Consider the following 12811-nt stretch of genomic DNA (forward strand, 5'->3'; position numbering starts at 1 on the left):
ATAATACCCAGAAGCTGGAAAGGACCCAGATATCCCTCAACAGAGGAATGGAGATAGAACACGTGTGTACATTTACACAATGGAGTACTACCCAGCTATTCAAAAAAAAAATGACTTCATGAAATTCGCAGGCAAATGGATGGAACTAGAAAATATCATCCTGAGTGGGGTAACCCAATCACAAAAGAACACACATGATATGCACTCACTGATAAATAGTTATTGGGCAGAGTGGGCTTTTGAAACCCAGGAGTTTACCATCAGTGACACACACCTCTTCCAAAAAAGGTCTCACCTTCTAATCCTTCCCAAATAGTTCTACCAACTGGGAACTACATATTCAAACATATAAAGCTGTGAGGCTACTCTCATTCAAACTACAAAATTAAGGAATCCAGAACCAACCAAGCAGGTTTGCTATTCAGACTTGTAGATTTATATTACTTTAATAAAATTAAAGATAGAAATATTGTCTCTCACTTATCATGGCTTAATAATTTAATGAGATGCTTACTTATTTTAATGTTTCACATAATTATTGCCATTAACACATATTTAATTAGTATAATTTTTATGATCAGCTTGTAAACAAACCTGGTCTCCATCTTTCAATATGATTGTTGAAAGGAAAGAAAAATTTTAAAAAATCAGACAGAAATTTAGAAATGTTAATAGTTATGTTGAATCTCTTCATTCACTCTATTCTAAATAAATACCCATTGTTGACAAGGTTCTTACCTAGAAGCCCTGGCCTCTATTCTTGTTTAATTAGCATAAATTCTCATGCATAGGTGTGCTTGGTAAGCTCTTTTACATCAACTGACACGTAGTGCTATGTGTATGAAGCTTAGCAAGTTAAAGAGATTAATCACTGATACTTGAAAATTCTTAATATGAATGACTAAAAATGAACGAAAACTACTTATTAATATACTGTTTGCATACTTTATACTGAAACATAAGTGTGTAATCAAATGAAAATAAAAATCATTAATCATTTGTCAATATCAGCAGGATTATATATTTATAAGTTGGAGGAAGAAGCCAAAAGCTTTATAGGTACATAACATTAAATTTGCTGAATTGGAGTCTGTTTCCCTAATTTATACCTTTTGCTTTTTGCACATTTGAAAATACAGCAGAAGTGAAGGTTAAGGACGAGACAGGAAAAAAATTTCTTAGGAATAATTTAAACTAAGGAGACAGTGCCTGCCTGGCCTAGTTACCAGATTTCTGCTGAGTTGGCATTCCTTCCAGCATGCCCTGTGAACACATGCTTTTGTGTTTATTCCCCAGGTTTTTCTCATTTCAGCTTCTACACGCTACTTTCTATAATTCCCCAAGGACCACCTGGCCTCCTTTCCAGACCAAGTGCTTGAGTCACTACTGAAGGCGAGCCAGCAGCCACCTGCACTGTACGATGTCTTTCCTCAGCTTCTGCAAAGCAGCTGTAGGGCCCGCAGAGCAATAAAACACAACCACTTATGGGGGCTGGATCCTCACGATTCCATTTCACTCTGAAGGTGTGAATCTGCAGAAATCCTTGGCCATCTTTGTTTCTGTTTCGATAAAACCAGAGGCTGTCTAGCGGGGATTTAAATTGTCCCAGCCACAACAAAATTTCAAGCGACACACAATTTTATTGTATAATAATATCTATCATAAGGTGTAGGTTTCTCATCTTTGTGTGGATATGTGCATTAAAAAGAAATGAAAACAATAAAGAAACTTGCTGAACGTTAGTTGTACATACATCCATACACATAGCTATACAATAACTCAGGAAGTCATTTTGAAGACAGTTCCAGACTATATTTGAATATAACTAATGTTAAGTTTATTCCAACATTTTTACTTTGGAAAAAATTAATGCAGTGATGTGTTTTGCAAACATGTAAACAAAATGCATTTATGGGACCACAGGAGTGGTGCATTTTTCAGCACATATTTTATAGCACAAAAATCTAAGCAATTGCATAGCTGGGTTTTTTTCTTTTTTTCCTTATTTATTTATTTATTTATTTATTTATTTATTTATTTATTTATTTATTTATTTATTTTTGTAAGACAAGTTCTCAGTAAGTGTATCTTAGGATAGCAAGTAAGTCAATGTGAGGACAAGGCTGACTTCAAATTCAGAGATCTACCTGTCTCTGCCTCCTGTGTGCTGTGATTAAAGATGTTTGCCACAACACTTGGCCATATTATAAATTAGTTATCAATTTATTAACACAGAGGTATTCTAAAAATTAAAGGTAGAATGCCATTATTAAAAATATTAGAGGAATTTGGTGGCGCCACATCTGTCAGTCTCTGCCTCCTGCACAGTGGCGTGCTTCCACTTTCCCTGCCCCAGCCAGACATGAAGTGCCAGGTGGGGATGGGTGGGGACAGTAGGACACACAGCCAGTCACCTGACCAGCGACCATGTTGAACAGCGGGGATTAGTTCAGGAGCAACAAGAACATCAGGCACTACTGGTTTGCTGCCACCATCTTAGTCCTCTTGATCAGCAAGCTCGGTATTATCAGCCTGTCTATTTCTTCCTCTTGCCCAAAGTCTTCCTCTATAGCTTCCAGATATGGAGGCCATTCACGGTCACCTTTTACTTCCCAGTGGGTCCAGGAACTGGATTTCTTATTTGGTCGATTTATATTTCTTATATCAGTGTTCTACACGGCTCTAAGCAGGAGCTTTTGACAGGAGGCCAGCAGAATATTCATGCTTCTCTTTAACTGGATCTGCTTTGTTATTATTGGCTTAGCCATGGATATGCAGTTGTTGATGATTCCTCTGATCATGTCAGTACTTTATGTCTGGGCCCAGCTGAACAGAGACCTGATTGTATCATTTGGTTTGGAACATGATTTTAGGCCTGTTTACTTACCTTGGGTTATCCTTGGATTCAACTGTATCGTTAGAGGCTCTTGATCAATGAGCTCATTGGAAATCTTGTCAGACATCTTTATTTCTTCCTGATGTTCAGATACCCTATGGACTTGGGAGGAAGGAATTTTCTGTCCACACTTCAGTGTTTGTACCGCTGGCAAGGGCGTAGGAGAGCAAGGGTGTCAGGGTTTGGTGTGCCGGCTGTGAGCATGAGGCAAGCTGCTGATCAGAATGGGGGAGGCGGGAGACAAACTGGGGCCATGGCTTCCTTATTAGAGACCAGTGAGGAGCAGCCCTGTCCTGCTAACCAGCCATGTTCAGCAGATGACAGTCTTCTCCCAGTGCTGGGCACACTTAATGGCCGAGCTCTTGCAGCCACTCTTGGACCTGACTCACACTGAATGTAGTCTTTTGTACAAAACACATTTTTAAATCCTGAAGGAAAATGCAAGTGTTCGTCAGGCTTCATGATTCTCATTCAAGTCCTTACTGCTATGGAGAACAAATGTCAACTATGCAGATTTCAAAAACTGATTTATTTCCAGGTGCCAAAGCTTGGTCACAAAGAGCTGGCTCACACACCGTCCTTGGCCATCACTTGGTAGGACTGTAACCATAGGGAGAAAATTGGAGCAGTGGGGGAAGAACTTTCTTCTTCGCTGTGGGGCTTGCATCAGCCTGTCAGCAGTGCGGCCATTTGTTGTCTTTCAGGTATTTATACACAAAGTCAACCTCTTAGTCAGCAAAGGCCTGAACTGGGAGTAATGAGGTTTAGGACTTGTTGCTAGGCACTCTTCTCCCTCTGAGTCAAGTGATCAAACCGTAGTGGAGTTGCTCCTAACACAGAGGATGGGTTGAAATGTGATCCCCTTGTGTTTCTTCGTGGGGTGAACTGGCTTGGTGTGCCCAGAGCAGTTGTGCTGCACTGTGTTTTGTTAGGAGGTTCCTGATCACATTGGCCAGACACACGTCCGTGGAGGCAAGCTTCGGGGCACTGATTCCCTTTGGTCCTTACTGTGGATATATGTTCACTGAGTTGGTGGAGAAGAGTTTTAGTTCATTGTTTTTTGGTTCATGCCTTTCCTGGTCAAGTGTTTATGTTAATGGTAAGGGAAATAAAGCTCTTCAGATGTGTGTCAGTCAGTTTTTAAGGCTGATAGAGGCACATTTGAATGAGTCACTCATAGTTAGAGGTTCCAATAGTTTTAGGATCATTTGCATTTAAAGGTCGTTATTGTCTTGGGTCATGCATGTATTCACTTTGTGAATCTGACCTGTTCCCTTTGTATAAGTGGGCTTTTGCCAGCAGATCTCAGCTTATTACTAAAGTTTTCTGAAGGCTATAGTGCTTTATATAGTTACTTTAGGTTTTCATTCTGGAATCAAAATGCTGGCTGCAGTGTGATGTGGTCAGTATGCTCAAAATGATATCTGAAGGTTTTTGATACTTGGGTTTTTCCTCTAAGGAAATGTGCCCTAACAGTGTGACTCGTCTTACTCTACTCATTAAAACTGTGATGTGTATTATATTAGGAAGTAGGAGTTTGAAAAAGAGCTCCCCCTTTCTCCTAAGTTTGTGTACCTCTCTATATTTAATTTATATGATAAACTATTGACTGAAGAGAGGCTGATCCTAAACCACCTGATTCTCCTGCTGACCTGAGGCTGTGATGAAATGTGTTTATAAGATTCCACAAACTGATCTCCCTATGGCATTACATGTGCACTCCCTGTGCAAGGTGGAGGTTCAGGTGCTGGAAGGACTACCAGTTGAGTAAGCAGGAGATTATTCTTTGTCTTGGTACCAGGCTGGCTCCAGAGAGCACTGGCTTTTCTAAGGGTCCACAAGTACAGAGAACTTTTCTGTACAGGGCAAATGTTTGTAAAATTTTCTCTCCTGGACATCATCGGGAAGCTGATAATTTTTATTATCTTGCCTGGATTACTAGTCCTTCAAAGGTAGTTTTACCAAAGTGAGCTGTTTGAGTATTGACTTCACAAGGTAAGAACTCACAGTGGGTTTTCTTTATGAATGTGAAAAATACCTTATTTTGTAGAGACAACTTTCCTTTCTGTAACTAATCCTTTTTACTGGTAAATATTGTAAATTAAAATGTGCAACTTGAAAAAATATATTAGATATAAAACTTAAAAATGATTTCTTCAAGTTCAGTTATTATTAGAGATATGTATTACAGCATAAGGAGTTTGTATGAACTTGTGTAAGGATACACAGAGGCCATTTTTTCTGTGAAGTGATAATTTGAAGCTATATTTTTTTCTTTAAGTTAAAAGATTAATGTATAACTACTAATGCATTACCACTATTAATTTTAGATTAGATGCTAATTCATCAAAGATCAGAAGAATAAATTTTAAATATGTGTTGTATTGTCATGGTATGTTGACCCATGAAAAGAATGATGATGACTAAAATTCTATATATTTCTTTGAAGAGTAATTTAATGCAGTGGTGGAGGCACATTTCTTTACTCTCGACTTTCAAGGAGAAGCAGGTAGATCTCACCAAGTTTCAAGCCAGCTAGTCTAGTCTATATAGCAAGCTCCAGGATACCCAACACTACATGGAAATACTATAAAAATAATTATAAAATTTGTAAATTTTTCATATTTAAATGTGAATGCTAAATTTACATTGTCAAATAAAAATCTCTCAGCTGTTTTTATTTCTACTCTTCTCAGTTAAAAAACAACAAATTACTTTGATATTCTTTCCCTTTAAACAGGTAGTCTCAACATGTAACTCTGGCTTGCACATACATTTGTTTACCCCAAGTAGTTTATCTTGAGCCAAAAAGAAAGCTGTTTCAGCTATAAGGTTACAAGCCCATCTATCAACACTACTTGCTTTTGCTTAGTAGGTGTGGTTTCTACACGTTCTGGGGACAAAAACCAAAAATAGCCTTTGAAGATACATATGTGTTTTGACTCTTCTAATAGACTAATAGTAGGTGGCAAATATTCATTTGAAAACATACAAAATTCTCCATTGTTTGATTTGTTGTTATGTGATATTTGTTGCAATGCAACTATTAATAAATTTAGAATCACATATACTCTTTTGATATATAACAAGAATTGGGTATCATAATCTAATTAAATATTTAATACTAAACATGATTTTTCTTATATAATATTTGACTAAGCCACATAAGTAAATTAATTGGAATGATCCCCAGAAGGTAGTTAAACAATAACATTCAAAATTATAATTTATTGAGAGACATAAAATTCACATTAAACCATAATACAATTAAGATATTTTAGTGATATTTAGGTATGTGAACATTATATAAAATATTCTAGTTAATATTTATAAATTTTTAGAAGGCTATATTGGACTGTTTAGAATTATTTTTCTATGTAATACATGGCATTTTATTAACTGTAGGGCACATTTTATTTTTGTCTGATTTATGAAGTTTGGACCATAAATGATTGAGAACTGATTATAATAATCTGCTTTGGTATAATTACCCTGAGTGACACCCTGAGCCCAGCTGGAACAGAACAACAGTGGCAATATGCTTAAGGTCATTGGATTTGTACAGCATATACCAGCTGTGCTCTAGAGTCTGTACTGGCTGCCTACTCTTTTCCAAATACAATTCATACTGTTGACATTTTGATTTATAATGATGTCAAAGTCCTGAGTGCTACTCTAGTAAATACCCAAGCAAATGAATATTCTGTTGTGCTATTCTGAAATTTAGTTACTTTCCAATCATTTTTTAGAAAACTCTTTAGTCTTCAAAATTTATCTCAGATACCATCCTGGCTTCAAAGATAAATTCAACAATTTCTTAATGTGATTTTTTTTCAGTAATATAACTGGAATTCTGGGATAGTTCAGACAAGACTCTAAGCTCTGCCTGAGACAAATTGGACAAGCCAATCAAATAAACCATTGAAATAAGTTCCTTGTTAGATGAACACATGGGAAACCTTTCACCACAGGATATACTCAGAAGCAACACCTGGACTCTGAATTATAAACTTACCAAGCTTTAAAATTCAAATTAAGTTCTATCAGAAAACCATCCGTAGTTTTACAAGTAGTTATCAATATTTTAAAAATGTTATTCCCTGTCTTCATTTTCATTGATTTCTTTACAATTTCTTTTGCTTTAGAAATTGCTATGATTTGAACATAAAAAAAAATACAACTTTATTTTAACACTCAATCCCTAGGAGGGGATACTACTGTGGAAAGATTTGGAATCAGTAGCAGATGATTTCATAGTCTCCTGACTAATATAGATAGTTTATTCTTCTAAAGTAAGGTTAGAGATTTCAGATTATAAACTATTGAATTGCTTCAAAATCTAAATATGAAGTAGTCATGTAATATATTTGTTATCCTCTGATGTGGAACTTTCACCTCTACATCATATTTATTCCATTTAAATATTCTGTATCTTTCTCATTGTTCATCATAAGATGAGGAATAAAATAATACAATAAAATACATTAAAATCTTCAGAACTTTAAATCAAGTTAAAAGTCAATTCTCTAAAGGAAGATCCAGCATGCAACGTAGACAAAAACAAGGCAAAAGTTTGTTTCCATAGTAAAAGAAAAGTTCCCATGTCACTTGGTGGTTATAGGCATCTGGTGTAGACCTATCTCAAAAGTGGAAGTCTCAAATTGATGAATATGGAAAAAATTGCTTTACCTGATAGATGGATCTTATAGTTCTGACTTTCACAAGGAACAAACATAAATGTCCATGTTTCAAGCACAGTTACTTTTGACAGATGTGGGGATAATGGAGAATAAAGGAAACTACTGAAATAGTTGAGTAATAGCCAGTAGACATATTTATGGTCAAACCAACTTCTTAATATACAAAATACAGGGTCTGCAACTATGCCTAGGAGCAGATTGGAATCTCTAGCCCCACTCCCCAACCCACCCACACCCACACCCAGAGACAGTTTTTAAGAGGTCCATCATAAACAGGCTCACAGGAGGGACAGACTCCACTCAGAGATAGCAAGGTCAGTTAATAACAGAGATAACCAGATGACAAGAGGAAATCACAGGAAAATAAACAACAGAAACCAATGACACTTGGCACCATCAGAACCCACTTTTCCTACCACCTGGATACCCTGGATACCCTAACACACCTGAAAAGCAAGATTTTGACCTAAAATCCCATCTCATGAAGATGATAGAGGACCTTAAGGAGGACATAAATAACTTCCTTAAAGAAATACAGGTGAACACAGGTAAACAGAAGCCCAGTCCAATGGTTTACTGTGAGCATCTGCCTCTGTACTTGTCAGGCACTGGCAGAGCCTCTCAGGAGACAGCTATATCAGGTTCCTGTCAACATGCACTTCTTGGCATCCGCAATAATGTCTGACTTTGGTGACTGTATTTGGAATGTATCCCCAGGTGGGGCAGTCTCTGGATGGAGAAAACCTTATAACAATATTTCTCAAACTATTCCACAAAATAAAAATAGAAGGAATATAATATAATTCAGTTTATGAAGCCAAAGTTAGTCTGAGACCTAAACTACCCAAAGACCCAACAAAGAAAGAGAACTTTAGATCAATATAGCTTATGAATGTCTATGCAAAAACACTCAACAAAATTCTTGCAAACTTAATCCAAAACACATCAAAATGATAATTAACCATGATCAAGTAGGCTTCATCCCAGGGATGCAGGAATAATTTAGTTCACATCAACATATATAAACACTATATAAAAAAACTCAAAGAAAAAAATCATATGTTGCTGAAAGAGCCTTTAACAAAATACAACACTCCTTCATGTTAATAGTCTTGTAAAGATCAGGAATTCAAAGGACATTCCTAAACATAGTAAAAAAAACAATACATAGCAAACCAACAACCAACATCAAATTAAGTAGAGAGAAACTTGAAGCAATCACACTAAAATCAGGCACAAGACAAAGTTGCCAACTCTTTCCCTATATATTCAATATAGTATTAAAACTTTGAGCTTGAGAAATTAGACAACAAAAGGAGGTCAAAGTGATACATATGGAAAAGGAGGAAATCACAAAGTGACACTATTTCAGAATGAATAAGCAACCCCAAAAATTTCACCAGAGAACTCCTCCAGATGATAAACAACCTCAGCAAAGTGGCTGGACATAAAATTGACTCAAACAAATCAATAGCCTTCCTCTACTCAAAGGAGAAAGAGGTTGAGAAAGAAATTAGAGAAATGCAATCCTTCACAATAGTCACAAATAATATAAAATTTCTCGGTGTAACAGTAACAAAGCAAGTAAAAGATATGTATAATAAGAACTTAAAGTCTCAGAACAAAGAAACTGAAGAAAACCTAAGAAGATGGAAGGTTCTCCCATGCTCATGGATTAGTAGGACTGATGTAACAAAAATGGCCATGTTACCAAAAGCAATCTACATGTTTAATGCAATACCAAATATCAAAATTCCAACTCAATTCTTCACAGAGATAAAAGGATCAATTCTCGACTTCATCTAGAATAACAGAAAACCCAAGATAGTGAAACCAATTCTGAAGAATTAAAGAACTTCCCTGACTTCAAGCTGTATTACAGAGCGAGTAATAGTGATATCAACTGCATCAACTGCATGGTACTGGTACAGATAGATCAATGGAATAGAATTGAAGACCCAGAAACGAACCCACAAACCTATGGTCACTTGATCTTTGATAAAGAAGCCAAAACCATACAGTAGAAAAAAGAAAGCATTTTAAACAAATGGAGCTAGTCTAACTGGTGGTCTGCATGTAGAAGAATGCAAATTGATCCATTTTTAATATCCATGTACCAAAGCGCAAGTCCAAGTGAATCAAGGACTTCCACATAAAACCAGATACCCTGAATCTAATAGAAGAGAAAATGAGAAAGAGGCTCAAACAAACCTGCATGGGGAAAATTTCCTGAACAGAACACCAATAGCTATAAGATCAATAATTGTCAAATGGGACTTCATTAAACTGAAATGCTTCTATAAGACAAAGGACATTGTCAGTAGCACAAAAAGGCAACCTACAGATTGGAAAGAGATCTCTACCAACCCTACATCTGCTAGAGGGCTAATATTCAAAATATACAAAGAAATAAAGAAGTTAGGCTCCAGAAAAATCAAACAACCAATTTAAAACACAGAGAAAAGAGCTAAACAAAGAATTCCCAATTGAGGAATCTAGCTGAAAAGCATCTAAACAAAAGTTCAACATCCTTAATCATCAGGAAAGTGCAAATCTAAACAAAGTTGAGATTCTATCTTATACCATCAGAATGGCTAAGACAAACCTCAGGCAAGACCAGATGCTGGCAAGGATGTGGGAAAAGAGGAACACTCCTCCATTGCTGGATGGTTCTTTAAAAATCAATCTTGTAGTTCCTCAGAAAATTGGAAATATTTCTAAATGAAGACCCAGATATAAATCACTCCTGGGCCTATAACCAAATATGCTCCAACATACAACTAGGACACATGCTCCACTATGTTCATAGCAGCCTTATTTATAATAGCCATAAGTTAGAAGCAACCCAGATGTCTCTCAATGGAAGAATGGATTCAGAAAATGGACATTTATACAATGGAAGACTACTCAGCCATTAAAAATGACGACTTCATGAATTTTGCAGGCAAATGGATGGAACTAGAAAATATCATCCTGAGTGAGGTAACTCAAACACAAAAGGACGTACATGCTATCTACTCACTGATAAGTGGATATTACCCCAAAATCGCAGAATATCCACCATACAACTCACAGACCAAATGAAGCTTAACAAGAAGGAATGACAAAGTTGATGTTTCAATTCCCCTTAGTAGGGCAAACAAAATTATCACAAGATGCCGAAGGAAATAGGGAACGGGGTGGAAATGGGAGGGAGAAGTAAAAGGGGGTGCAGGATTAGGTATAGGAAAAGACAGGATAGAAGTCTCTCTGGACAGGAGAATGAATGGAAATATGAAGTAGTGGGGTGTGGGGAATGGGAAACGGGGCCGGGGGGGACGCTAGAAAATCCCCAACACCAGAGATGTGAAATCCACCAGAATGGTGATGACATTAGCTGAAATAACCAACAGTGGGGAGGAGGAATCTGTAGAGACCACCTCTATTAGATAGACATGGCCCCCAGTTGAGGAATGGTGCCTCCCTCCCATTTCAAAATCTTTAACCCAGAATTGCTCCTGTCTGAAGGAAACATTGGTACAAAAAAAAAAATGGAGCAGAGACTGGAAAGGCCATCCAGAGACACTTCCATTAAGGGATTCATCCCATTCCACAACACCAAACATGACACTACAGATACCAAGAAGTGCTTGCACAAAGGGGTTTAGTATAGCTGTCCTCTGAAAGGCTCTGCCAGCAACTGACGAAGACAGATGCAATTATTGGATTGAGCCCAGAGACCCTTATGGAAGAGTTAAGGGAAGGACTGAAGGAGCTGAAGGAGATTGCAACCCTGTAGGAAAAAACAACCCTGTCAACTAAGCAGACCCCTCCGAGCTCTCAGGGACTAAACCACCAACCAAAAGGTACACATGAGTGGGTTCATGGCTCCCGCTATACTTGTAGCAGAGAACTATCTTATCTGGCATCAATGGGAGAGGAGTCGCTTGGTCCACTAAAGGCTAGTTGCCTCAACAAAGGGGAATATTAGAACCGCGAGAAAGGAGTGGGTGGGAGGGAGAGCATCCTCTCTGAGACAAAGGGGGGCGGGGATGGGGTGGGGGGATATGAGGAGGGGAGACTGGGGAGGGAGAAAATTTGAAATGTAAATAAACAAAATAATTTATTTTAAAACAGAAAAAAATAAAAGAAGCATAGTAATTCAAAGTACAGTTCCAGCATCAGACCTAATAAGAGTTTTATCAGCCCATATACTCCTCAGCTGTCTGTTTCCAGTTGGGGATATCACTTGCTTTCTTTCATTTTAGAACTCTTTTAAGTTTGTAATGGTCTTTTCTTTTAAACAGGAAAAATGAAATTCCACTGAAAATATAAATGTCGTTGAAAATTTCCCAATTAAATAAATATCTGTATTTTTAAGGATTCTTTTTTAAAATAATACTAAATACAGTTGCTCTCACTCTCGCTCTCTCCTGTGAATTTTTATCATGCATATTCCAACTTGAAAATTGCATGGGTTTAATATGATACCTATTTATTGAACTATCAGTTTGAATGTTTATATAGCCAAAGCCATTTCTGGTAACATTTCCTAACCATGGTTTAGCCCCACAGGAAACAAAACTGATATGTCTAAATATTTATGATACATATAGCAAGTATAACAACACGTGCATAGTGCAGATAAGTGGTGCAGAAAGTTGAAGGGAGACTATTTCACACTGGTCGGGTATGTGTAAGTGCTTTTATTGGAAGAGTCAGAAGTCAGTGTTGTTTGTCACTCATGTCAGAGTAAACCTAAGTTTGATTGAATCTACCTTGTGATCTGCAACTCACATTTAACCTTATAAAAATCTTTATATCCTTTTTAATGGCTCAGGGTTGGCAGTATGGTAGATACTATCCTAGGCACAGATGTAAACAAAAAATTTTACATACACTTTAGAATTTCTGAGTGATGTATGAAAAGCTCTGTTCAGATACTTAACCATTCACTTATCTTTATATATTTTTGCAATCCATTTTTTTCAGTAATACCCCCTCTTAAAGGACTGATGCATATCCCCTTATGATTATGACTACCAGCCTCCATTTAACGAGTACCAACAGATAAACACACACAGAGAGAGAGAGAGAGAGAGAGAGAGAGAGAGAGAGAGAGAGAGAGAGAGAGGACAGGAAGAATGAGAGAGAGGAGACTAACATACATACAGAGAGACAGTGAGAGGGGATAGAGAGACTAACACACACACACAGACACACACACACACACACA

General features: G+C 37.1%; 1 long non-coding RNA gene and 1 pseudogene across 5 annotated transcripts in view; both read left to right on the forward strand.

Annotated features, from left to right (window-relative positions):
• Positions 1–2427: 2427 nt before the first annotated feature.
• On the forward strand, positions 2428–3175 carry LOC501448 (derlin-1 pseudogene; annotated as a pseudogene).
• A 1423-nt stretch (positions 3176–4598) lies between these two features.
• LOC148000661 (uncharacterized) overlaps positions 4599–12811 on the forward strand; it is a 57899-nt gene continuing 49686 nt past the window's right edge. For all 5 annotated transcript variants that reach the window (XR_015640523.1, XR_015640524.1, XR_015640522.1 and 2 more), the window contains exon 1: positions 4599–4891. This is a non-coding gene — a long non-coding RNA (uncharacterized LOC148000661). The remainder of the gene's footprint in view (positions 4892–12811) is intronic.

The sequence above is a fragment of the Rattus norvegicus genome, chromosome 16 (assembly GCF_021556685.1).
Source record: "Rattus norvegicus strain SHRSP/BbbUtx chromosome 16, alternate assembly SHRSP_T2T, whole genome shotgun sequence".
Classification (NCBI taxonomy): domain Eukaryota; kingdom Metazoa; phylum Chordata; class Mammalia; order Rodentia; family Muridae; genus Rattus; species Rattus norvegicus.